Source organism: Xenopus laevis, chromosome 4L (genome assembly GCF_017654675.1).
Source record: "Xenopus laevis strain J_2021 chromosome 4L, Xenopus_laevis_v10.1, whole genome shotgun sequence".
Taxonomy (NCBI): Eukaryota; Metazoa; Chordata; class Amphibia; order Anura; family Pipidae; genus Xenopus; species Xenopus laevis.
This window is the reverse complement of record NC_054377.1, coordinates 53053411-53077617: the sequence shown is the minus strand read 5'-3', so window position 1 is coordinate 53077617 and position 24207 is coordinate 53053411. Positions and strand designations below refer to the sequence as shown.

Sequence of the window (24207 nt, the reverse complement as noted above, 5' to 3'; positions counted from 1 at the left end):
CTCTGTTCAGATAAAGGGGAGCTTGGCTTCTATGAGGGCTTTAGTCGAAATGAGCAACAACTGTGACATTAGGATGATACTGATCCAGTCGTGGGGTTTCTGTTACTAAATGGTTACATGACATAAGGTGTGGAAGTGCACTGGCATGGCTAACATGGCATTAGATGACAAGTGGCAATCCTACCAATTTCCAGCAGCAGCAGCAGCAGAGAAGCAATTGGTGACCCATGCAATGTATTAAAATAATAGCAAACACTCTGCATGGAATAGCACAGGGCCAGGCACATTCTAGCACCTCATCCACAAGTCAGGAGCACAATAAACAGGAGCGTGACTACATAAGGGCTGGATGTACCAAATATTCCATTTCTACAGAGACATACAGGAGACAACAGGGATCCACAGCGGTCACTGACACTACAGACATCAAAGTTGACATTTTTATGGCTCCTGTCATTATGCTTCACGATCGGGACTATTCCTCCCCACCCCCGGAACTATCCACTTTCGCTTTCCCATCTCACCCAGTTTCTGGTGTCCAGTTGAATTGCTCGGTTCGCCAGCTTCATGGCTCTCTGGAGAGGCGTCAGAGCTACATCCCCATGTGTGGAAGCCATCCGCGTAAACTACACATGTATCAAAAATCTCCCGGAACTGTCTTTTCTCAGTACACAATCCACCCGGTCTGATTACAGAACACACCTACTCGGGAGGAATTAGGAAGCGCACACACTGGTGAAGTCACAGCGCCACCTGCTGGACATGACACAAAGCGGCGACTTTAGCTAAGGAAGGAAAGCTCGGGAAATGAATGGATTTATGTATTACATACCTTGTTGGAACATTAACAAACGAGGCTTAGTTTGGAACTGCTGCAGCAGAAGTGGTAGCGCCTATGAGCTGCTCCCCATCACAATCAATGTGTAAACTGTCAGGAAGGTCCCAAGAAATAATTGTAACAACCCCAATAATAAAAGCCACAGTCAGTCCTGTAAAGCTGTTATTTAGAATTTCCATGGCATAACCCACAACCTGGTTATACTTAGTCCAATACCTTCTAGATCAGGGAACATTAGAGATCTAGGGGAAATACATGTAAATTCAAAAATGTCATTTACCCAATAAAATGTCCTGGTGCCTTCAGTTGGGAACATGGTTATTATCCCTAATCTTTCTAAACCAGTATACTCACTGCTGAATGCTCTCACAGTATATCTTCAGAGCTCTGCTTTGGTGCCCAGGTCAGACTACAGCCCACAGCATTCCCTTTCCTGAAGACCTGCCAGCACTAGCAGCAATAGCAAAACTAAGAATGAATATGTCTTATGTGTATTATGTGATGCATGTGGCTTGGCCCAAAACCTACAGGTTAGGCAGGTTCAGGCTGACCAAACATTTGGAATAAAAGTGTGGGTTTTTGCAGGTACCTTCTGGTCTCTTCGTCCGCCAGTACAACTCTTGTGCCCGAAAGAAGAAAATGGAGTCTGTACCTATTGCCAATGTGGGTGTTGCCAGTTTTATTGAAGGTGTGATTACAAACACGTGCCATTTAATAGGTACAGACTCCATTTAATTCTTTTGGGCACATCAGGCTGACTAAATGTCTGCAGCAGGTCGCAGGTGGATGATGGGTCTTATTCGTCACCACCTGGTGGGCCCAGTTAAACCAGACCTGCTACTTGGCCTGCAGGGAGATCTGATTGTGGAGGCCACAGGCAGTGGCAAGAAAGTTAGTGGTGCAACTTGGAGATGTACATTGGGCAGGGGGATTTGTGCCAGTGTCTGTGGCTTCCATGGCTGGGGTTCAGGACTCTCGAGGTGGCAGCACCAGTGGGCCCTGAACACCCCAGTCCAACATTATTAGCCACCAGCCCAGACCCTTCCTGACCATCCTCACCATGTCTCAACCCCAAATATTGACATGATAACAAGATCCATTGTTATTTACTGCATATACTTGCCCACCTCTTCCAGTGCCATCAGAGAAGGGCAGGCACACGTATATAAGTCATCACAACAAGATGACCTGTATTGGGTTATGCTGGGTTAGGTCTGTGTGGGTCCAAACATTTTCTACCCCCACACATTAGTGATGCCAACAGAAAATGATGTCATAAAAGGAGCAATTTGCAAAGCTATATAATAATGCAAAAGACTTGTATGTTTGAGAGATTATTGCTTTCCTTGTATCTCGATATTTCTTCTTTATATTTGTTTACCTTACGTTTGCTTTTTTTCCTGGCAATGATATATGCAGTGGCATAACTAGATTTTACTGGGCTCGACAGCAAATTATTTTTCAGGTCCCCAACTTACTAAAGGTTTTTTGACATTGTATATGAATTAGGGCCTTATGGGCCCCTATACCTCCTGGTCCCCCCTGCAACCGCAGGATTTGCTTACACTATGGGGAAGAAGGATTGCCTAGCAATGTAGGTTTCCCAAAGGCCAGCTAACTTGGCCAGATTGCTGGCAGGACAAGGCTTAAACTTTGTTCTCCTCTTTGCTTACAAAATATTACTGATGGTTAGTTTCTCAAAGTTTGTCTGCCTAAACCCACTGTTGCTATAAAGTGAGAAGTATTCATGGAAGTATTTATTATGCAATGATACCCTTAGTATTGTAAGTAGATCACTGTTTGTAATTGAAAATGATGTTATGTTTAGTTATCACATGAACATAGGGTTTGATTGTACTGGGGTTGGTCCTATGTTATGTAGGAATGGGAATTTAAAGAGAAAATATACCCCCCCCTTTTTTTACATGCTTTCATTCAGTTGGGTTCAGTCTTGTACTGGAATGCCAGGGGCCCACCAGAAAACCTTAGGCTTAGGGCCCACTTTCCAAACTATTATTCCTTCTCTCCGTCTCTCAACCTCTTTATTCTCCTAGTCTTCAATTTTAAGCCTCTTTGTTCCCATAAAGGAATAGGGAATGGCCAATAACCACATGTTTAGAAGCAAGAGACCCACTGACACCTGGGCCCACTGGGAGTTTTGCTGGTATCCCGGTGGGCCAGTCCAACAGTGGTTGGTTGTATGTAAAAAAGGTACACAAACATTATCTGAACTTCTAGACAGAAATATAAATTTATTTTATTTACACAAACATACCTGATTCCACAGACTGAAGGACACCATGTGATAACTCCAACCAGCTTTAGTATTAAATGTGGCATAAACAATTAAAACACTGTATTGATTACTAGAGAGAGACAGGAGAAGCAGCAGGCATGTGACTGTACAGTATGATCTGGCAGGGCCAGCATGAAAAAACTATAAGGGTTCCATATATCGAAATGATTGGTGCTGCAGTGACAAGCACAGTGGGGCCCTTCGCAAGCACCATAGGGACCCTGATATTGCTCTGTCTGCATGGGAGGGAGAAAACCCCAGCTGCCATGTGTTAGGGCCCTAGCCAGACCCCAGATGACAGCCAGGACACATATATTGCTGCTGACAAATAATAAGACAAAGTGGTTGTTCACCTTCCAGACACTTTTTTTCAACTGATTTCAGATTGTTCCCCAGAAATAAAGACTTTTTTCAATTACTTTCCATTTTCACTGCTTTTGCAAAATCTAAGTTTAAAGTTGAATGTTCCTGTCTCTGGTGTTTCAGTCTGGCAGTTCAGTAATTCAGGAGCAGACTCTAAACTGCTACAATTTTGCAACAATACATTTTCAGCAGCAACCCTGGAGTATTAGCAACTATTGTATCAATTCTTACAGCTGCTCAGCAGGGCCAAAGGTAACAAATTTATCAACCAAATGTATCAATTTAGAACAGTTTACAGGGTCGGCGACCCCCCTCCCCCCAGAAAGCACACGCAGTATTTTCATTTTAAAAAACATCTCCTTGATCACAGTGGCATCGCTACCATTCAGCAGACTGCACAACTAAGGGGGGAAGTTTGGGTGGCTGCAGGTTCTGCTGTCTGGTTCCTGCTCCCCTGGATGCTGCCTCCTGCCACTTACTGGAGGGAGGTGGGGTGCTGTGGTGTGAGGACCCTGGAAATCTTGATTTTAGCGAGGGAGCCTGGCTCACTATAGTTACACTACTGCTAATTTTGTTCAGTGCCGAAGAGCACTCCCGACAGACAACACAGAACAGACTGAATCAGTTAACACTTGTATTGCCAAGCAGTGGAATGCACTAACACTCTACTGAACTTTGCAAGTGTCAATAGATATCACTAATATTAGTGGGTTTTTATTGGTTTCTAATGGAATCCCAAAATGAAGTAAATAAGGAGTTAAAGGGATGGTTCACCTTTGCTGTAACTTATAGTATGTTATAGAATGTCAAAATCCTAGTAACTTTGCAATTGGTCTTCATTTTTTGTATTTTATAGTTTTTGAGCTATTTGCCTTTTCAAAGGGGGCTCACGGACCCCATCTAAAAACCAATGCTTTTTAGGCTACAACCTACAATTGTATTGTTATTCCTACTTTTTATTCCCCATCTTTCTATTAAAGCCTCTCCTATTCATATCCCAGTCTCATTTTTAAATCAGTGCATGGTTGCTAGGGCAATATGGACCCTAGCAATTGGATTGCTGAGATTGCAAACCAGGGAGCTGCTGATTAAAAATCTAAACTTAAAAACCACAAATAATAAAAAATGAAAACCAATTGCAAATTTTCTCAGAATATCACTCTCTATATCATACTTAAAGGTAATTTAAAGGTGAACAGCCCCTTTAAGAGAGGAACTGGTGGTGGAGAATATGGAAATGGTCATCTTGGTATACAAAGAAAGACCTGTGAGGATGACAAATGAAAAGAGCTTTGCCCAATTTGGCCACCCATGAATCGATTTAACGGATTATTCTGGGAATCTGATATTTTGCTGCCAGAGAAAAATGGGCAGCACAAACAAAGGGGAGTGATGTTTTGTAGGAATCAGCCAAACAGACATCTGGAACGTGAGAACTGGCATCTAGCTGCATGGGTCATATGTATGTGCCACTTTATGTTGTTTTATTATGTTTTTATTATATTTTCCCCACAATATGAGCCACACTGGATCCCCTACTGATCCTGAGCTTGGAGCAGGGCAAAGACTTTGTGCAGGAATTCCCCAAGAGTGCAGCACACCCAGTCATTTCAAGCATCACCCACCAGATGTGGCCTTTTTTACTAATTCTGCTTCTGATGAAGTGACCCAGAGGTCATGAAACGGGTCGAGCTACGCTTCCCCCTGCCCGCTATTTGTGATTTTAATCAATACTTCAATAAAGCTATTTAAGTTTTATAATATTGGTTCCGATGTGGATTTTCTCCGGTTGAGTCCGTACCCCTTCATTTGGATTGTCTGTTTTGCCTCGGCCAGAGCGGAATACTCGGACACACCGGTTTCTGCGGAGTAACGCTCCAGGCTCCATTTCTTCAGATATAACGTTACCTTTTCTTTGTTTTCACTAATTCGGTTTACACAGACTATGGCATAGACACCACTTACAAAGACCCACTGTCGGCTGAAATTCAGACTTAAAACTGCATCAGAAACCATTGTGCCCAATGCTGTTACTGACATTATTAGAATTATACTGGCACGTTTTTCCTCTATAGTCCCCTATGTAGCACATCAATCTCTTTATTTGTGTGTAATGATTATTTAGCATCTATTCATCGAATTGTTTTTTTATTTGGAAGGGAAAATAGCAGGACCTGTTCTACTATCTATGAGAGAATCTCAGGCACCTAAACTTTCAGAATACTTCAGTTATTTATCATTATGTAAATGTTTGACACTGATATTTGTGAGCAATTAATAAATGTATGATTTGCCTTCTGTCTCCAGACTGTGACTCTTTCTGCATTTTGAATGACCAGCCCAGACGGCTGTCTTTTATTTACTTCTATTTACCCACAGAACACATAGCGAAATGGTGGTGCTGATTAGAGTAGTTTCTCTAAAGGTGGCCAGAGATGTCAAGTTTTTTTTAAAAGATCTTTTGGTAGGACTTATGTAGGACCTGAAACGATCGTTTAAACGCACAATTTGTCCATCAACAAAAAAGACCAAGATTTCAAGCAATATCGTCTAGTTGAAGCTAGGAATCTGTGGGTAGCTCTCTGCTTGGCCCTGCAAATAATTGGACAATGGATACATTTCCCTGTAACCAATGAAATTTCTTTAACCTGACCGATAGATTTTCTGACCGATGTCGGACCAAAATCGTTAGATGCACGATCGTTTGGTACCAGCTAACCTCACGATAATTTGACAGATTGGTTTGTCTGAGCACATGAAAATCAGTCAAAAAATCTCAACGTCTGTGGCCAGAGATTTGTTAAAAGGGACGCAATTGGGGGCCTAGAGCAAAGCAGCCTAAACTTACTGTGGGGTTCTTAGACAGTAGATACATCACTGCACATTTATATTAACTTTTACTATGTTACAGAATGGCCAATTCTAAGCAATTTTTAAATTGGTCTTCATTATTTATTTTTTATAGTTTTTTAATTATTTCCCTACTTCGGACTCTTTCTAGAATTTAAATGGGGGTCACTTTAATGCTCTGTAAGGCTACACATTTATTGTTATTGCTACTTTTTATTACTCATCTTTCTATTCAGGCCTCTCCTATATTCATATTCCCGTCTCTTATTCAAATCAATGCATGGTTTCTAGGGTAATGTGGACCCTATACTGCTGAAACTTCAAACTTAACAGCTGCTGAATAAAAGTCTATAGAAATATGTTTTCAGTTTCTATTAATGCAAGGATTAACAGGCTGCTTCACTATGTCACTTTCCTGACCCACTCTCAGGCCTGGACTAGGATTCAATATAGGCCCAGGAACATGAACAGAAGCCCAAACACCCCAATGAATAGTGGCCTGTCACGTTCGGCACCCTATATCCAGAACCCAAGCTAAGCTCCCTGGTCTCGGCTCTCACTTCTGCCTTTAACCGCCGCCTTTCACCTCGGGAGGAGCCCTCGGCTTATCAGATGCCGCCAGGTCTTAATTGAGAGAGGAGCAAAGCTAAACGGTTCTAGACTAGCAAAGGGGCACGATCGTCTCACCAGGATACTGGAAGGAAAGAAAACCACCAGGAACAGGCAGGCCGGGCGTAGCACAAGCAGAGAATCATCAGACAGGCCAGAATCTGGATTGGAGAACGTAGAATAGTCGGAGGACAGGCTAAGGTTCAGGATTGGAAAGGTCAGAGTAGTCACAGACAGGCAGGATCAGAGTATAAATAGACAGAGCAAGGGTCAAAACCAGAATATCAGTTAGAATTCACAATAGCAGGACACCACAGGAAATAACAAATAGAACCTAAAAACGGGCAATCATATGCACATTGAATTCCCCTTTTATACTTTTGAAATTCGCACCCTTACGCTTGACGTCATCATGCCGGCGCATAAACCAAGAAGCGAGCTGGTGCGCACGCCATAGGGGAACCAGTACTGAAGGAGGCAGGAAGCACGTGGCGGGCGTCCATGCCAGAGCTGCTGCGTGCGTCCCTGCTAACCACTAGAGCACCAGGGAAGGCCATTGGACCACCAGGGTAAGCGTTGCTGTTCATTAAATGGCCTCTATGGCATTTTCCAGCAGCTCCTCAGGCATTTGCCAGAATTCATAGATTGCCAGTCAGGGCCTGCCCTCTCTCATAAGGTATCAGTCTGTTTTTGGATTACAGAACCTCAAATCATCTCTTCTTATATGCTTGTGTCTATACTGTACTAACATTTCCAAAAAACATCTCACCCAGTTGTCTCTACTGTCCCTAAAGTAGGTTTCCTTTGTTGCACCAATGCTTCAAGGTGGTCAGGAGAGTGTCTGTGTTGAGGTGCTGCTTGTCTTTGTAGAACAATAGTGAAATTGTACAAGCCTTCCTCTTACAGCCCCTTACAGTCTCTAGTATAGTGTTTAGTAAGTAATAGGGGGTTGAATCATGGGCCTTGAGTTGAAATATAATTATAAATTGGAAATTATTTTACATGCAAAATGCTCATAATAATATCATTGATACACTGAGGTAGAAATCACTCACCCAACATAACAGAGCAAGACTTCAAATACTGAGCAAATGCTGATTGACCAGCATCTCCTGTGCAGCAAATCTCTTTCTGGTCCTCATCAAAACCAAGGAGGGATTTTGAGTTTACTCTTGCATGGCCTGTAGGGAAGAGTACCACGAGTGCCCTATGCTACTGAGAAAACTAAAAATGTGCTCTATAGTGGAATGTTTGCTGTCTGCACACTCAAACCGCTGAGTGATGTACCTGCTAAACATGTCTGCACTGACATGCCACCACCATGTTCTCACCTAAACAAGTACAGCAAGTCAGAGGGTGGAGAAGTTGAAAAATTCCGTTGCTGTAATAAAGAGTTGATGGGTCACTTTAATGAGTATGGATCAAACTGGAATCATGGGCACACACTGTTGCAAACACTTTAATACACACACCTTTTCCCATGAGCTTGAACCCTTTGTTACTGAAGTCACAGGCAGTGGAATTCACCTATACAAACATTCTAAGGCTTAAACATTCTGTTTGGAACTCAAGAATGAGAAGCAATCACAGGGCCGGAACTAGCAGTAGGCAGAAGAGGCACGTGCCTAGGGCGTAAAGGTGGAGGGGGCCAGTTTTGGCTTGTGAAAGCCAAAGCTCACTGGCGAGAAACAAGGGCCGTCAAGCCCTCCAAACAGCCCACCCTGTCCTTACTAATGAGAGGGGTTCTGAGGACTAGCTCTAGCTGTTTAGGGACATCAATAGGGATGGGCGAATTTTTTCGCCTCGTTTTGCCGAAAAAATGACGCCCATAGACTTGTATGGCGACGTGCGTCAAAAAAAAAGACGCGCGTCAAAACAATTTCACTGTGCGACAAATTTTTTTTGACGCCCATAGACTTTAATGGGCGTCTGCGACATTTCGCCGGTGGCGAATTTTTGTTTTAGTACAGAGTGTGTCCATCATATGAACTGGTTAACTAGAAAAGCATCTCTTGTGTTTAGCCAAACTTTTGCAGAGGTTGGGCTTTAAAGTGCCTGACAACTGAAAACAGAATCTTTTTTACAGACTGTGTATGTATTTATGTATTTAGACATGTGTAATGTATTTATTTTAGGGATGCATTGAATCCACTATTTGGGATTTTTGAATCAAAAAAATATTGATTTGGTTTATGCCTGCAACTGATCTTCTGAACTGAAGGCAATTTATGGAGTGTGAGGACTCTGAACAGTCCCTTAAAAACAAGCATGTGATGTTGTGATTGTGGCTTGTTAAAGGAACAGTATAACCAAAAAACAGGAAATTTTTTATTACTTACCGTAATTTCTGTTTCCTGGTCACTTTCCATGGCAGCATTCACCAATGGCAGCCATTCACCAATGGGTTAAATCCACTCACCAGGCCAATGGACAGGATCCTTCCCAAGCAATTAAAAGCGCCCGCCCCCTTATACTCACTGTCTTAGTTGAACAGCTCACACAAAACAAGGGGTGGGTAGTTTTTGGTGAATGCTGCCATGGAAAGTGACCAGGAAACAGAAATTACGGTAAGTAATAAAAAATTTCCTGTTTTCCTAGTCACCCATGGCAGCCATTCACCAATGGGAACTACCAAAGCTACAGGGAGGGACTTGACACTTGACACATAATGCAGTAACATAACACACTTTATTTTGAAATATTCGCAACAGACTGCAAAATCTTTCTCCCAAATTTTGTTTCCTGGGAGGAAAGAACATCCAATCTATAATGCTTAATAAATGTATTGATGGAGGACCATCTCGCCGCCCTGCAAATCGCTTCTGGCGATGCCTTGGCCTCCATCGCCCAGGAACTTGCTAAAGCTCGGGTGGAATGGGCTTTCAATCCCCGGGGAACCTTTTTGCCAGCTGCATTGTACGTCTTCGCAATTGCTGCCACTATCCAAGAACTCAACGTCTTCTTAGATGGAGTTTTTCCCCTTTCTGAAACCGCCAGGAATCACAAACAAATGATCCGACTTTCTCCATGATTTTGTTCTATCCAGGTATATTGTGAGGGCTCTGACCAAATCCAGTTTATGCCATTGTCTCTCCTTTTCTGACTTTGGCGAGGGACAAAATGAAGGAAGTGTAACTTCTAAATCCATATGGAAGTCAGATATCACTTTTGGAAGAAATTTGAAAGTAGGTCTCAAAACCACTTTGTTTTCATAAATTACAGTGAATGGCTCCAGAGCTGATAATGCTGCCAGCTCGCCCACTCTGCATGCTGACGTCACGGCAACTAGAAAAACAACCTTAAGTGTAAGATTCCATAAGGAAACGTCCTCTAAAGGCTCAAAAGGCTCAAAAGGTGGCTTCGTCAAACTGTCTAGGACAAACGGAAGATCCCAGGGAGGCGAAAAGCTTCGGATCCGTGGTTTTACCCTCTTAAAGGCATTGAAGAATCTCAGGACCAACGGATCTACCGCCCAAGTTTTTCCTGAGAGTGCTGAAATAGCCGACACCTGCACTTTGAGGGTACTTAAATGAAGGCCTCTCTCATATCCAGCGAACAAAAAATCGACCACCATAGATGCTGAAGGACAACCTGGGTCTCGTCCTTCTGCCACCATAGATCTCACAAATGTCTCCCAGATCTTATAGTATTGTGTAGATGTAGATCTTTTCCTTGCATTCAACAGAAAATCTACTAACTTCTCTTTGCACACTAGTTTTCTCAGTCTCCCCCTCTCAAACTCCAGGCCGTCAAGCAAAGGTGATCTTCCTTGTGAAACTGAACTAGTCCCTGGGACAACCAACCTGGGAACCTCGGAATCTGCTTGGGCTGTCCTAAGGACAGTCTGTGTAGAAGAGGAAACCAAGGTCTTCTTGGCCAGTATGGTGCTATTACTATAGCATTGGCCTTTTCTCGCTCTATTTTCTTTAGGACCTTCCAGACCAGGGGAATTGGAGGGAACACAAAGATAAGTTCTCTTGACCAGTCCTGCCTTAGACCATCTACGGCTTCTGCTTCTGTGCATGGGAATCTGGAAAAAAACCTTCTGCACTTCCTGTTGTGAATGGTAGCCATGGCATCTATATCCGGTACTCCCCAAGTATCTACCAGATCTTGAAAGATATCGTCGTGAAGACTCCACTCTCCCCGGATCCACGCGACTTCGACTTAGAAAATCTGCTTTTTGGTTTTCTATTCCTGGAAGATGTACTGCAGTGATATTTTCTAGGCAAGACTCTGCCCACTGAAAAATTGGTTTTTACTTCCTCCGACAAGACCAGGCTTCTTGTACCTCCTTGCTTCTGCACATAGGCCACTGCTGTGGTATTGTCGGAAAACACCTTTACACTTCTTCCTTTCAGATGGTCTGCCAAGGCTAAAAGCGCCTCTTTTATTGCCTTTAACTCTATGACATTTGAGGAGACGTGACTCCCAAGAACCTTGAACGCATACATCTCCTATGTAGGCTCCCCAGCCGACTCCTGATGCATCTGTTGTAATTGTTATCCAGTCTGGCTCCTCTAGTGGGGTACCTCTTCCCAAATTCTCTGGAACACACCACCAATTTAGGACGTTTTTTAATTCTTCAGACAGAGTCAATTTTTCTCGTAGGTTTTCTTGAGGATTTTTCACTTTCCTGAGCACAAAATTTTGTAATGGTCTTGAATGCCACCTTGACCATTTTACGATCTGGATCGTTGAGGACATCAATCCCATGATCTTCAAACACTGGCGCACTGAGACTACTTCCTGACTTCTGAAGTCTTCTATCGCCTGAATAATCTTCCTTTGTTTTAGAAGAGGAAGACTTACCAAATTCCTTTGTGTCTGGAAAAGAGCCCCTAAAAAGACGAGAGACTTTGATGGAACTAGACTGCTCTTTTCCAAATTCACTATCCAGCCGTGTAGCTCTAGCGATAGGCCAAATGGGAGACATTTGAATTGCACATGTACCCCTCCACTTCGAACCTCAGAAACTTTCTGTGGTCCTGACAAATTGGCACATGAAAATACGCATCCTTCAAGTCGATGTTGGTAAACCAATCCCCAACCGAGATCGCCTGTATCACTGATGCTAGGGACTCCATCTTGAATTTCTTTTTTTGTAGAAATTTGTTTAGCCTCCTCATGTCTAATACTGGCCTCATAGCGCCTGAAGCCTTCTTTACTAGGAACAATCTTGAATAAAACCCCCTTCTTTGTTCGAAAGGAGGAACGACTTCTATTGCCTCGGAAGCAAATAGCTGATCCATGTACTCCTGGAACAGACCTTGCGCTTCTTCTGACTCCTGCAAAGATGAAGTTACAAAATAATCTTCTTTGGGAATTTTTGAAAACTCTAAACAAAAACCTCTTTCTATTGTATCGCATACCCAGCGATCCTGAATGTTTCTGGCCCAGACCTGAGCGAATAGCGCCAATCTGCCTCCTACTTTCGTCTGAGCCAAGACACCCTCATTGCTGCTGAGCCGTTGAGCCTGAGGTGGAGAAACCTCTCGATCTCCTGAAATTGCCTCTTGAGCTTTGACGGCCCGATCTCCAGGACGACTGTCTGTTAAATTCTTTCCCTGGCTTATATTGTTTGGATGTTCTAAATGATCTCTCCTTCTCTCTGTGAAAAGATGTATCAAACCTCATCCTTTTGTTTCTTCCTTCCTGAGGAAGGAACACACTTTTTCCTCCAGATACTTTCTTGATGATTGTATCCAATCTCTCTCCAAACAACATTTCTCCTCAAATGGCAGTTGGCATAAGTTGGATTTTGAGGCTGCATCTGCTGCCCAGGGTTTAAGCCACAACGCTCTCCTTGCTGCCACCGATAGTGCCATAGATCTTGCCATAAAGTGGACTAGATCAATAGAAGCTTCTGACATAAAATCAACCGCCAACTTACAGTCAGCCCAGCATTTCCAACACTTTAGGTCTTTTTACATTAGACGAGATTGCTTCTTCTACCTCAGCTAGCCACAGTTTTAAGGCTCGCGAAAACTGAAGTGAGTGCCACTGCCGGTCTACAGGCTGCTCCAAAAGATTTTTTAAGATTAAATTCAATCTTTTTCTCCATCGGTTCTCTGAAAGCTGCCGCATCATCCACCGGTAAGGTGGTCTTTCTTGCCAGTCTCACACCGCTGCATCCACCTTAGGGGATGAATCCCAAAATTTCGAATCCTCTTCTGCAAATGGATATTTCTTAAGAAATTTTCCTGCAGTCTGAGGTCTTTTTTTCTGTTTTTTTCCATTCTGCCATAATAATATCTTTAATTGAGGCGTGAACTGGAAAGGCATACCGACCTCTTCTTCAGAGACGGGAACAACTTATCAGCTGAAGATAATTTGGCAGGTTCCATGGGGAAGGTCAGCGTCTGCCTAACTGCTTTTATCAGAGGCTCGATCACTGCCAGATCAAAATTGGAGTCCTCCTCCATGTCAATCTCCCCTTCTTCCGAACCTAAAGGAGAATCTAATTCTGAATCTTCCGAAAGTTCTCCCTCTGAAACTCAGAAAGGGAAATCTATTTGTCTGGAGTAACCATGTCTTGCCCTCTTTTTAGAAGTTGCTACTTCCTGAAAACCTTGCACCACCGCTTGCTTAATGACCGCAGCCAAAGATTCAGCAAAAGCTTGATTTTCAAGAGAAGCTGACACTCCTGGTTCCACCTGGAGCTTGAACTGATGTAGCCTTTTCTGGCGTTTTATCTTTCTTCTCAGTGGCAGGAAGGCTGTGTAATTATATAGAAAAAACAAATATTAACCTCCTGCACAATTCTCTCTCTCTCTTAGCACACAGGCATTAGGACAACGTCTCACCTTTTCCCTTTGGGGTGAGGTGGTTTGCCCGGCATTCCGACTCCCATAGAGGTGCTGTATCAGCAGAATAAACAGGTTCCTGCAGGACCCAGCGTCACAAGTAGCAAAGAAACTTTTTAAAGAAGGGCATCCCTGCCTACCTGAACGCACTAAAATACTGTTTGGCACATCTCAGGCGCGAAAACCCCCACTTCCGGTTCGCCATGCTGCCAGAATCCAAAATGGCGCCTGAGGTACTTCCGCCCCATACAGCGCTCCGCATCCAGCCTAGTGTAGGAAACTCTCGCGGTAGTTGTGACGTCACTTCCGGTTTCGGCGCCACACTGCGGCAACACCTCCTTCGCCTCCCTAACCCGCATACTACGGGAGGTACGGCTGGACACAGGATGCCTCCACGCAAACGCCTGGTCCCTCCCTTGCTAACCCCAACTCAGGGGGAGCTACTGGGACTTCAGCTACTGTAAGGGGGAACCGAGAGAGAGAGCAGAGAGCCCCCTTACTGCTGGGAATCATCCACCTGCACCATCAGCCCGTGGACAGGAAAAAAAGACAGTGAGTATAAGGGGGCGGGCGCTTTTAATTGCTTGGGGAGGATCCTGTCCATTGGCCTGGTGAGTGGATTTAACCCATTGGTGAATGGCTGCCATTGGTGAATGGCTGCCATGGGTGACTAGGAAAAATAGTTATTTTTAAATAATTAACATGTAAGGCATGGGCACTTTTTTTTTGCGTTTTTTGCGAAACCGTTTATAAAAAGACTGACCGCTGCGTAAATAAACTAGCATAGTGTGCTGTTGGGAAAGCTTGAAAACACGCTGCCAGGATTGTGTGTATTTACGCAGCGGTCGGTCTTTTTAAAAAACCACCTGCAAAAACGCAGCATAAAACATGTGAGCATGCCCGTAATGTACTGTTGTGCTGCACTGGGTGCAACTGGTGTGTTTGCTTCGGAAACATTATTATAGTTTATATAAACAAGCTGCTGTGTAGCCATGGGGGCAGCCATTCAAGACTGTAAAAAAGAGAAAAGGCACAGGATACACAGCAGATAACATACAAGCTCTTTGTATACAATGGAATTCCTTCTAGCACCTTAATATGTTATCTGCTGTGTATCCTGTGCCTTTTCTCCTTTTTTACAGATGAAATGGCTGCCCCCATGGCTACACAGCAGCTTGTTAATATAACTATAATTGTGTTTGTGAAACAAACACACCAGTTTCACCAGTGCAGGGTAACCGTACATTATATTGTCATTCCTTTCATTTTTTGGTGTTACTGTTCCTTTAGGTGTGAATAATGTCTCTACTTTATAGCTGTGAGAAGGCAACACAGAATGAGCTCCATGCTGGAATCAGTAGCTTTGGGTGACACTGTACATAATTGGTAGTTAATTTACTTTGAAAGAAGACAGCAGTCCATCAAGTTCAACCCTCCAATTTAGCTGCAATGTCTTCTCTCTTCTTTGTTATGTAACAATTTCCTTCTCAACCACAGAAACTGCGTCAGGACATTCTTCTGATGAAGCCATATTTCATCATATGCAAGGAAGCCATGGAATATCAGCTTCTTCTCCAGGTCAGAGAAAATATAGACCTTTTACTTACGTATATTTGTCTTTGCAGCAATAGATATAAGAATGAAAGTGTTAGTTAATGCTAGTTAACTGTGGGCTATGCTGTACTGGGCAGTGTTTTTATAAATACAGTCTCTCTCTCTGCAACTCCACTGTCCACTCATACACTGCAATTTTGAAATCTTGATAAGCAGAACATTTGATTATTATGCCTACTGCTTAAATCAATGAAAGGTGCCAGACAGAAGAGAAATGTAGAAAGAAATCAAGGACTGATACAACATGTTTTCAGTTGTATGTGCAAAAGCTCAAAGCACTGGCATATAGTGAAATAGAAAATAATGTAGGATAGGGAAAAGGCAAGATTTGTCAGTTCAGTTGCAGAAGTACAACTCCAAGAATGGCATTTGTTGAGAATGGGTTCAATTTACAAACACAAGTGCAAGCACTAGCTACTACTGAGCAGTAGAAGAACTTGAGCACATACATGATCCTGGCAAAGTATGATGTGCAACACAATTTACCAAACAAAAAACGGGCAAGTGAAGCGGGACAAATCCCTGCATGTTTATTACATCAGTAGAGTAACATCATCAATGTCTCCCTTAATCATAAACGTTTCAGAGACTAACCCCTAATCAAAAAGCAGGAAGTTGTGTTCTGGCTATTATGTTTAGGGATCCAGTCAGTCCAGCCTTTATACATTACATTTTTGGCTAACTAACTATATTAGAAACATTTTTTATTTTGCACACCTATCTCTTTCACGCCAGTTTTTTATTTTCACACTGAACTGTTCCTTTAAGGCACATGCAATATATGTTGCAATATATAGGGGTTATGACCCCTAGGGGTGCAATTGCAAGAGCTCGGTATGGATCTGACCCAATGCAGCCTGTGCCTCCCTGCAGCTCAGTACTTCAACGCTTCTAAATGACAATGCAAGCTAGAAGCGGGGGCGGCCACCCCACCTGCCCCTTCACCAATACAGTTTTAGGAAGGGCAGGTCCTGAAAAAGAGTTCATAGGCCTATAGCTATTTGCTACAATACCCCATGCAGTGGGCATACTGCAGAAAATGGTTCATTGTGTTGGGCATTGTAAATGAGCCCTATAGTCTAAACTTGGCACACATAATCATAGCATTAACTTCTAAGTCTAAGCCACACTGCCATGTTTTCAATCAACAAAGAACAATATAAAGATTACTGTGGCATCTAAGTAAATATACAGCATCTGTTTTAATTTGTGGGAGAAGCAGGATTAGTAAATTCATTGAAAGGCATACAGTCAACTGTAGATCCTCGTGACCTTGGGTCTTCCAGAGCTGTAGACACACACATGATATACTTGTGTCTACAGCTTCATATAACCCGGTAGCAACTAAATGATAACACAACTGTACTTATAGACGGTACATAGTTTGAGACTAGTGTGTTTAACCTTTCATTTTGCTGAAGATATTTTTTTCTTTTCCTTTTAGGGACTGTTATTATGAAAACTCCACCAGCTGTCCACGGTGCATGAGACTCAGCCCTAAGGAAACAGACGCAGAATCCTGGAGCGGAGCCGTAGCTGAGCACCTTCATTACGATGGACTTGTATATCACATCAGGACAGGATTTGACCCTGAGCTTGAACAATCAGCCTCTATACATTGACTAAAAAGCAAGTCAGGCATGCACTACATGTACCACTTACTGTAATTGACCATGTATTTTCTTGTGCCTGGGAGACCAACAGCACATTCCAAAATGCTGTACAGCTACTAGATGCTAACCTACTGCAACATTCGGACATTTCTAGTTGCATTCCAGGAAACGGAGGAGTCGGTGATGATTATTCCTATACAGATCTCCTATGGTGCCTTATTAGTACATGGAGAGAATTACATCTGTATCTTTCTGGGAAACGTAGCGCCTGGATGTTCTTGTCCTTTATCAATGACTTTACTCTTGGACCTGCTCTCTTGACTTGAAGGTTTGGAGCCTGTTGCACAGTGTGATGCGACCGTGATCACAAACTCTGTAGAGCTGCGGTGACTGGAAAAAGAGGATGTAGAATATATTTATATGTTACAGAATTATACATTGCAGAGAGAGCTCTTCTTTTTAACTTTTTTTAATAAAACTGCTCAGTATTTATTGACAGGGGCCATGAAGTCTCTGTATGACCCTGAGCGGAAATAAGAAATGATATTGGGAAACCATAAAAAGAATGTTAAGTGGTTGCACTTTTTGACCTATTTCTGCTGCTACATAAAAAGTATTAAACGCCTCCTGAACCAATGAAAAGATTTTGTGCTCTGTGATTCTTCAAACTTGCCTAAGATTTGCAGGTATCAAATATTACAAAGTGTGATATGTTTATAAATAAAGTCCTGGGGCCAGGTGAGTGTGTTGTTTGTATCAACACTGAAAGGTTTTTGTTGATTACAGGAGAAACAAGGCCTTTGAGAAAAGCCTGTAATGTTTCTATGTCATTACTTGCCTTTTCATACAAAGTCCTTTAATAGAACTGGTATTTTTGGCTACTTTTAGGCTTCATTTACCTTCTTTGTGATCAATACAAAAAACTCCATGATATTACTACCTAAGGGCTTTTTTGACACAGAAGTGTGATCTGATTTGGTAGGTCCCATATTGGTTTCTGACCACACTGCCAATACACTTGGACCAAGATATTCTAAGATAGGCAGTGGTTTATTAAACTGTGAGACCCAGGGGATCCTAGAGCTGCGCTGTGGGATCCAGCTCTGAAGGCCAGCTGGGTATAGACTATGTTGTGCTAGGACTTACTCAAAAAATGTCATTAGAAGTCATTGGTCATTAGTCTGGTTGTTTTCACTTCCAAACACGGTTTAAATGCAATTGTTCCATCCAGCAAATAAAGTTTATTTTATACTTATGTTAGTCTTAATACAGTCCATTAATTTTTTTTTTAACTGTTTTTCCAGAATCAATTAAGATGTGTAAAATTGTAATGTCCCTGTCCTCAGTGGTGATACTCTTGAGGACAGGACAGATACCATATGAGTAGTCACATACATGTATGGCCACCTTACATTGCTCCATTTGTTCTGGAGGACAAGCCAAATGATTGACACAGCTGGAAGTGAAGAAGAGCTGCCTATGAAGCTCTGCAGTATATACCCCCACTACTACAATCACTGGCTGAATCTGGCCATGCATGGACCGAGCTTCAAAATATTTAACCTATTGGCCTACAAGCTTATTTCAGAACAGTTTGGCCACATAGTGTGTAGTTTTCCTGTGACCTCCTTTAAGACAGGAAAAAGTCATATAAATTCAATATACACATTTATTGTTTGATGTACGATAAATTATTCTATTCAATGTAAATGTTGTTGACGCCAGTATTTAGTGAGGGCTTATTAAATATGAGTAAGTAGGCCTTCCGGTCACAATACTGATATTTATATTTGTTTTGAGAGGTACTGGCCTTGGTATGCAGCTGATGAAACTGACTGGTGGCATTACCAAAAAAATAGATCATACTGGGTAATGATTGAGCTATCAGCACCAACAACAAGTATCACCCTGTTGAAGTTTACTAAATGTTAAAAAATTTCAGCATCCAGACACCTGCCATTGTCTGTGTGGGAAGCATAATATATCTGTGGTTAGGGATGGGCGAATTTGACCAATTTTGTTAAAAAATCGACGCTCACGAAATGTCTCCAACGCCCATAAAGTCTGTGGGTGTCAAAAAAATGTTGTAACGCACGGTGAAATTTTTTAACGCGTGGCTTTTTTTTTTTGGACTGGACGCATGACTCCATACAAGTCTATAGGCGTAATTTCCGCGTCGAAACAAGGCGAAAATATTTGCCCATCCCTATCTGTGGCTATTCTCCCAAATTATGGATATCAAGTTTACTACATGTTAAAAAGTTTCAGCATCCAGACACCTGCCATCATCTGTGTAGGAAGCATAATATATCTGTATGTGGGTTTTTTGTACATTTTTACTATATTTTGTATCTATATTTTTTGTCATTCCTGATTCTCTTTTTAGCTCAAACATAAAGATACCATCAAAGGATGCCAGCAATGATATCTCCCTGTATTAAGCTTAATTAGGCAAAAAAAGCCCCTCACATTTGCCTATAGCCTGTACAGAGATAACCTGAACCAATGGCAGCATAGGTATCTCCCTTTACAAGACACAATTCAGAAAGGATGCTGAATAGCCACTAGAATTCAGAATTGAATTCGGTATGAGTTGAGGGAAAGGGTTTATGAACAGTATGGCAGAATCAATCCCTGATGCTGCTTGACTACAACTCCCATCAAGCTTTTATTTTTCATAATACATGGGAATTGTAGTACAGTAGCACCTGGGTATCCCACATTTTTAAGGTAATATGGAGGAGATACAGTCACTGAAGGGTACTGTGACCATATTAAAGCACAAGGCTGCAGGCTGTGTTATACAGGGAACTCTGGGTATCACAAGGGATAATGTATCACATGTACTATAAAGGATAATTTCCCCCCAACTGTAAAATATAAGAATATTAGAGGTCATTGAAGGGTTCTGTGACAATATAAAGGCACAAGGCTGCAGGCTGAGTTATAAAGTCACTATTGTATTGGACCAGAATATCTGTGACTGTTTTATTTCATTACATTAATAGTGTATATAAAACTAATCTCTCATTCCTTTTGCCAGCCGTTGTTCATCTGCATGTACCCCCTTTCGGAAGACATCTTGGGTTTGAAGAGCCTCAGTCCTGCTAAGGTTTTCTCCACAGCTTCTAGTTGAAAAGATTTTCTAACCATATTTTGCCCTCGCTGAACATCTCCTACACCTACACTCCTAAAGGAGAGACAAAAGAAATGTAACATTAGACTGATCCACCAGAACAGAGATCTGGGCTTAACACTGACCCTCACTTCAGAATTCATCAGCCGGCATATACACACTAAAGGAAGAGAGACAGATACAGGCTAACAGACAAGAGAACAAAAGAAAACTAGATAAACATTGACATGCAGATTCAGGGTCAGACTGGAGTAATGGGGGCCCACCGGGACTGCCACATGAAGACCCCTCCAGGCAGTCATGGGGGGCCCCCTCCCGGCTTCCCTCTGCGCGAACGCCGGTGTGGCGTGGGCCTGCGCGAATGCCTTTGCACAGCATGCTTGTGTAGAGGAAAGCAGCAACAAAAGTTTTTCTTAAGGGGGTGCCCGATCAGGGGAACATGGTTCGGCCGGCCCAGTGCGGCACTGTGTTCCATTATGCTGGTGGTCGTTAAAGAAAAGAAACAAACCCTTAATAAAAAAAAACCCTACCCTACATAGACCCCCTCCCCCCAGCCTATCTGCCCCCCTGGCAAATGCCCCTTACTCTTTACTTACCCCTCCGTGCAGATTCTTTCCAGCGGAGTTTACAGGCACCATCTTCAGCTGCTTCAGTAATCGTTGGAATGAGACCAGCAATTCACCAATTTTCATGAGTTTCGGCGCATGCGCAGTTGTCGCCAAACAGAAATTTGCTCCAACTGTGCATGCACCATTTCACCAGTCTCATTACGAAGATTACTGAAGAGAAAAAGATGGCACCCGTGAACTCCGCTGGACAGAATCTGCATGGAGGGGTAAGTAAAGAGTTAGGGGAATTAGCCCAGGGGGGCAGCTAGTCTGGGGGGGTTGGAGGTCTATGTAGGGTTGGGGGTTTTTTTTTCATTAAGGGTTTGTTTCTCCTATAATAAGTTTGGGGATAAAGCTGAAGATGTGCTTCTAGGACAGGAAATATTTGTCTGGGATGCTCTACTGTTTTACTGGATAGACGGACAAACAGATAGATGAATAGAGATACCTTGGAGTTGGGAAAGCTGTAAGTGTTGCAGAACGTGGGGCAGTAGATAACAATATACATACCCTGTTGTCATTGGGCGTGGGGAGCAGAGGCTTCTTTGAGGCTGCAAGGAAAACATATAGCAGCAGTGAGTTACAGAGAGACAAGTACAGGAATTGCTTAGTAATACCAGTAATTCAATCATGGGCTTCAAGTGAGATATTCCAGTGGGGATGCTGGGAGTTGAAATTCTACAGTTGAAATTTTACAGCATTGCATTAAAGAGCCCATCCCTGATGTAATAATTTACATGTAATCAATACATTTAGGGATTTCTTTAAAATGAAAAGTTTCCATTACAATTAGCAAGTCACTGGACTTTAGTGAGTTGCATGTGTGAATGTGACAGGGACATTACATTGTAAGCTCTACTGGGGCAGGGACTGATGGGAATGATGTATAATCTCTGTTATGAGCTGCAGAATATATCATACTATATACATATTAATCTTGACCGGCATAAATTCTTATAGATCATAGTCATAGAAACAGTGTTTGGGGATAAAGATGAAGGAAGGTTCACAAACTAATCTCTCCCATGGCCTCTGTACTTTCCTGTGTCCCCAGGGGTCTGCTGTCTGATTAAAGAGTCTCCCCAGCGCACAGTGATTGAATCCATGGCTGATGAATGAAAGGACCCTACAGATATGGCAGCACAGTAACTGCACTGACTCAATAGGCCATAAATAAAAAGCAATGCTCTGCTTAAATAATAACCTTTGTATATACTGCACATCTAAACAGAAATAACTGCCATATAAACCCCACTCATCAACAGGGTACACTTCCCCTTTAAGAGCAGGGAACAGAGGTGACTTAACAACTAGGGGTTTGACAGTTGGTTTAGTCCGTTGGTTGGCATTGCAGCGAGAGGTAAGTGTATATTTCCTCTGAGATTTTTTGTCAAATAATGCTCATTTTAGCTATAAAAAAGAGGGAAAACAGTTTGGTGATGGGCCCCAGGCTAACAGGTATTGATACTCTCACTGATTTTAGGCAATTTGGAGAATTTTCCTCTAAAATGGATAAAATCATTTATTTTTATGCCCAGTATTGACAAGCTCCTTAGAGTTTTGTCCCTCTGCCCTGCTCTTATGTACCAACCTTCACATGTAACTGAATTAAATGGAATAAATAGCAATGCTTTTTCCTTTTACACAATAACTTGTATTAATAAGTCTCATGATTTAAGAGCAAGGATGAGAGGTGAATTACACCTAAGGATTGACAGTTGGTTTAGTCCGTTGGTTGGCAGGGTGGTGAGTGTACTTTCCCTCTGAGACATTTTTTTGCCAAATAAGTCATATTTTAGAGAAATAAAGGGGAAATAGTTGGGTTATGCCCTCCCAGACGAACGAGTGTTGCTCCGATCACAGATTTTATAGAATTTTCCCCTAAAATGGGCTTATGAGATGCCTTTAATCTGGTTGGGAGACACAGACCCAGGATTTGGCAGTTATGCAGTTATGCTGACAGCAAATATACACTTTTCCCACTTGGAGTCCATAAACAGATAACATTTGGGGACCCCGTGCCTCCCCATAAATATTTTATTTTTATGCCCAGTATTAACAGGCTCCTTAGAATTTTGTAGAGTTTTGTCCCTGGGTATCTCCCTGTTCTGATATACCAACCTTGCAACTGAATTTAATAGAATACATAGCAATATTTTTTCCTTTTACAGAATAACAATTTCTCGCATGCCCTTTCCCTTCAAATCTTCCATATATGTGTGTGTGTGGGGGGGGGGGGGCAACAAGGTACATGGTATTGAATACTAATGAATAATAATATTTAATTGCTAAATGTTTCCTATAGCAGGGGGGTAGGGGTGAACACTGGGCAATCTGCACCTGGACAGTGATCTTATGTAGCAACATGGTCCTAGAGGAAATGTTGTTTCGTTTCACTGTGTAATGTACAAACGTATATGGATGAAATGACAAACTCACTCTTGACTTGACTCTTGATGTACTTCACTCTCACTGTACCAATGTTCATTTTTGATTGGCTGCTATGAGGTACTATATTGTATAAACTGAGGGCCAGTACCTGCTGGGAATGACACAAAGATTGAGTTTAGGGTAAAATGACCAGATCTCTGCCTTCCTCTGTATTTTATAGGAAATAAGTGCTACATGCATTATCTCTAATTATTAGCTAATTTGTCAATTTATTCTCTTCCCTATACAGATTGCTACAGTGTGTGGATTGCTTATTTTTTTGCAATTTATCAGCGATTTTGGATGGTTTTTTTTCTGGCATCTCCTTAATTCAGATTTTTACATTTGTCTGTGAACACATATAAGGAGAGCCACAATTTAAAGAGGGAGACCCTCCGGGGTTCCCCGGCCTTGTGCCGGCCCCTGTATTTTAGCCAAAAGCCAAAACATCTCGGGCTTTTGGGTTTTTTTTGCTCATCTTCTGTCATCTGAAGAACTTCACTTAAGAGGTAATCTTAAAACTTTGCTTTCAGGGTTCTTTTATGCTACCTAATTCCCCATATTGACCTTATTCCCCTAATATAGCCTGACACCTATGTCCCTACTGAACACCTATTTTGTACTCTTTACACTGCTTTCTAACCCAAATCACATGTGACTAATAGAAATGGGGAATGTTATTTTTGGAGGCTTTGCTGCCCACAAGAGAGGACATTTCACCTTGCCATCACCTTAGAGGTACTTGGATCTGGAACCTATTCCCTTATAAGCCTTGTCGTTATTGTTCTAAGGCTAAATTAAAGGTACATGAGGAAATCTGTGCTGCCAGGCAGCAAATTTCTCAATAATGTTTTTCCCTGTGGAATATGCTGTATCTTCCACATGAGGTGATCCACCAATATCGCTGGAAACTGCCTTCTGCCTTTGCCCTTTTGGTGTTTAGGTCGGTTTGCCGACAAATCCATGGTTTAGTAAGGGAACAAATGCCCCCATGTTCCACAGCCCTAAAGTGATGTACAATAATATATTTTTTATTAGAGGATT

General features: G+C 42.3%; 2 protein-coding genes across 20 annotated transcripts in view; both read right to left on the bottom strand.

Annotated features, from left to right (window-relative positions):
• The window catches only part of LOC121402808 (palmitoyltransferase ZDHHC20-A-like), a 157647-nt gene that overhangs the window by 100058 nt on the left and 33382 nt on the right, over positions 1-24207 (bottom strand). For 6 of the 10 annotated variants that reach the window (XM_041589483.1, XM_041589481.1, XM_041589487.1 and 3 more), the window contains exon 1: positions 525-800. The exons of 1 other annotated variant lie outside the window; for it this stretch is intronic. The gene's annotated coding sequence lies outside the window, so the exon portion shown is untranslated. Of the gene's footprint in view, positions 1-524; positions 802-24207 lie in introns of those variants that run through there. 3 more of the 10 variants (XM_041589489.1, XM_041589486.1, XM_041589491.1) reach the window with 1 other exon arrangement.
• LOC121402812 (zinc finger protein 567-like) overlaps positions 1-24207 on the bottom strand; it is an 88778-nt gene that overhangs the window by 36996 nt on the left and 27575 nt on the right. For 3 of the 10 annotated variants that reach the window (XM_041589527.1, XM_041589523.1, XM_041589532.1), the window contains 2 exons: positions 21244-21284; positions 19930-20179 (listed from right to left, as the gene is read on the bottom strand). The exons of 4 other annotated variants lie outside the window; for them this stretch is intronic. The gene's annotated coding sequence lies outside the window, so the exon portion shown is untranslated. Of the gene's footprint in view, positions 1-16878; positions 17380-19929; positions 20180-21243; positions 21285-23172; positions 23276-24207 lie in introns of those variants that run through there. 3 more of the 10 variants (XM_041589524.1, XM_041589525.1, XM_041589526.1) reach the window with 3 other exon arrangements.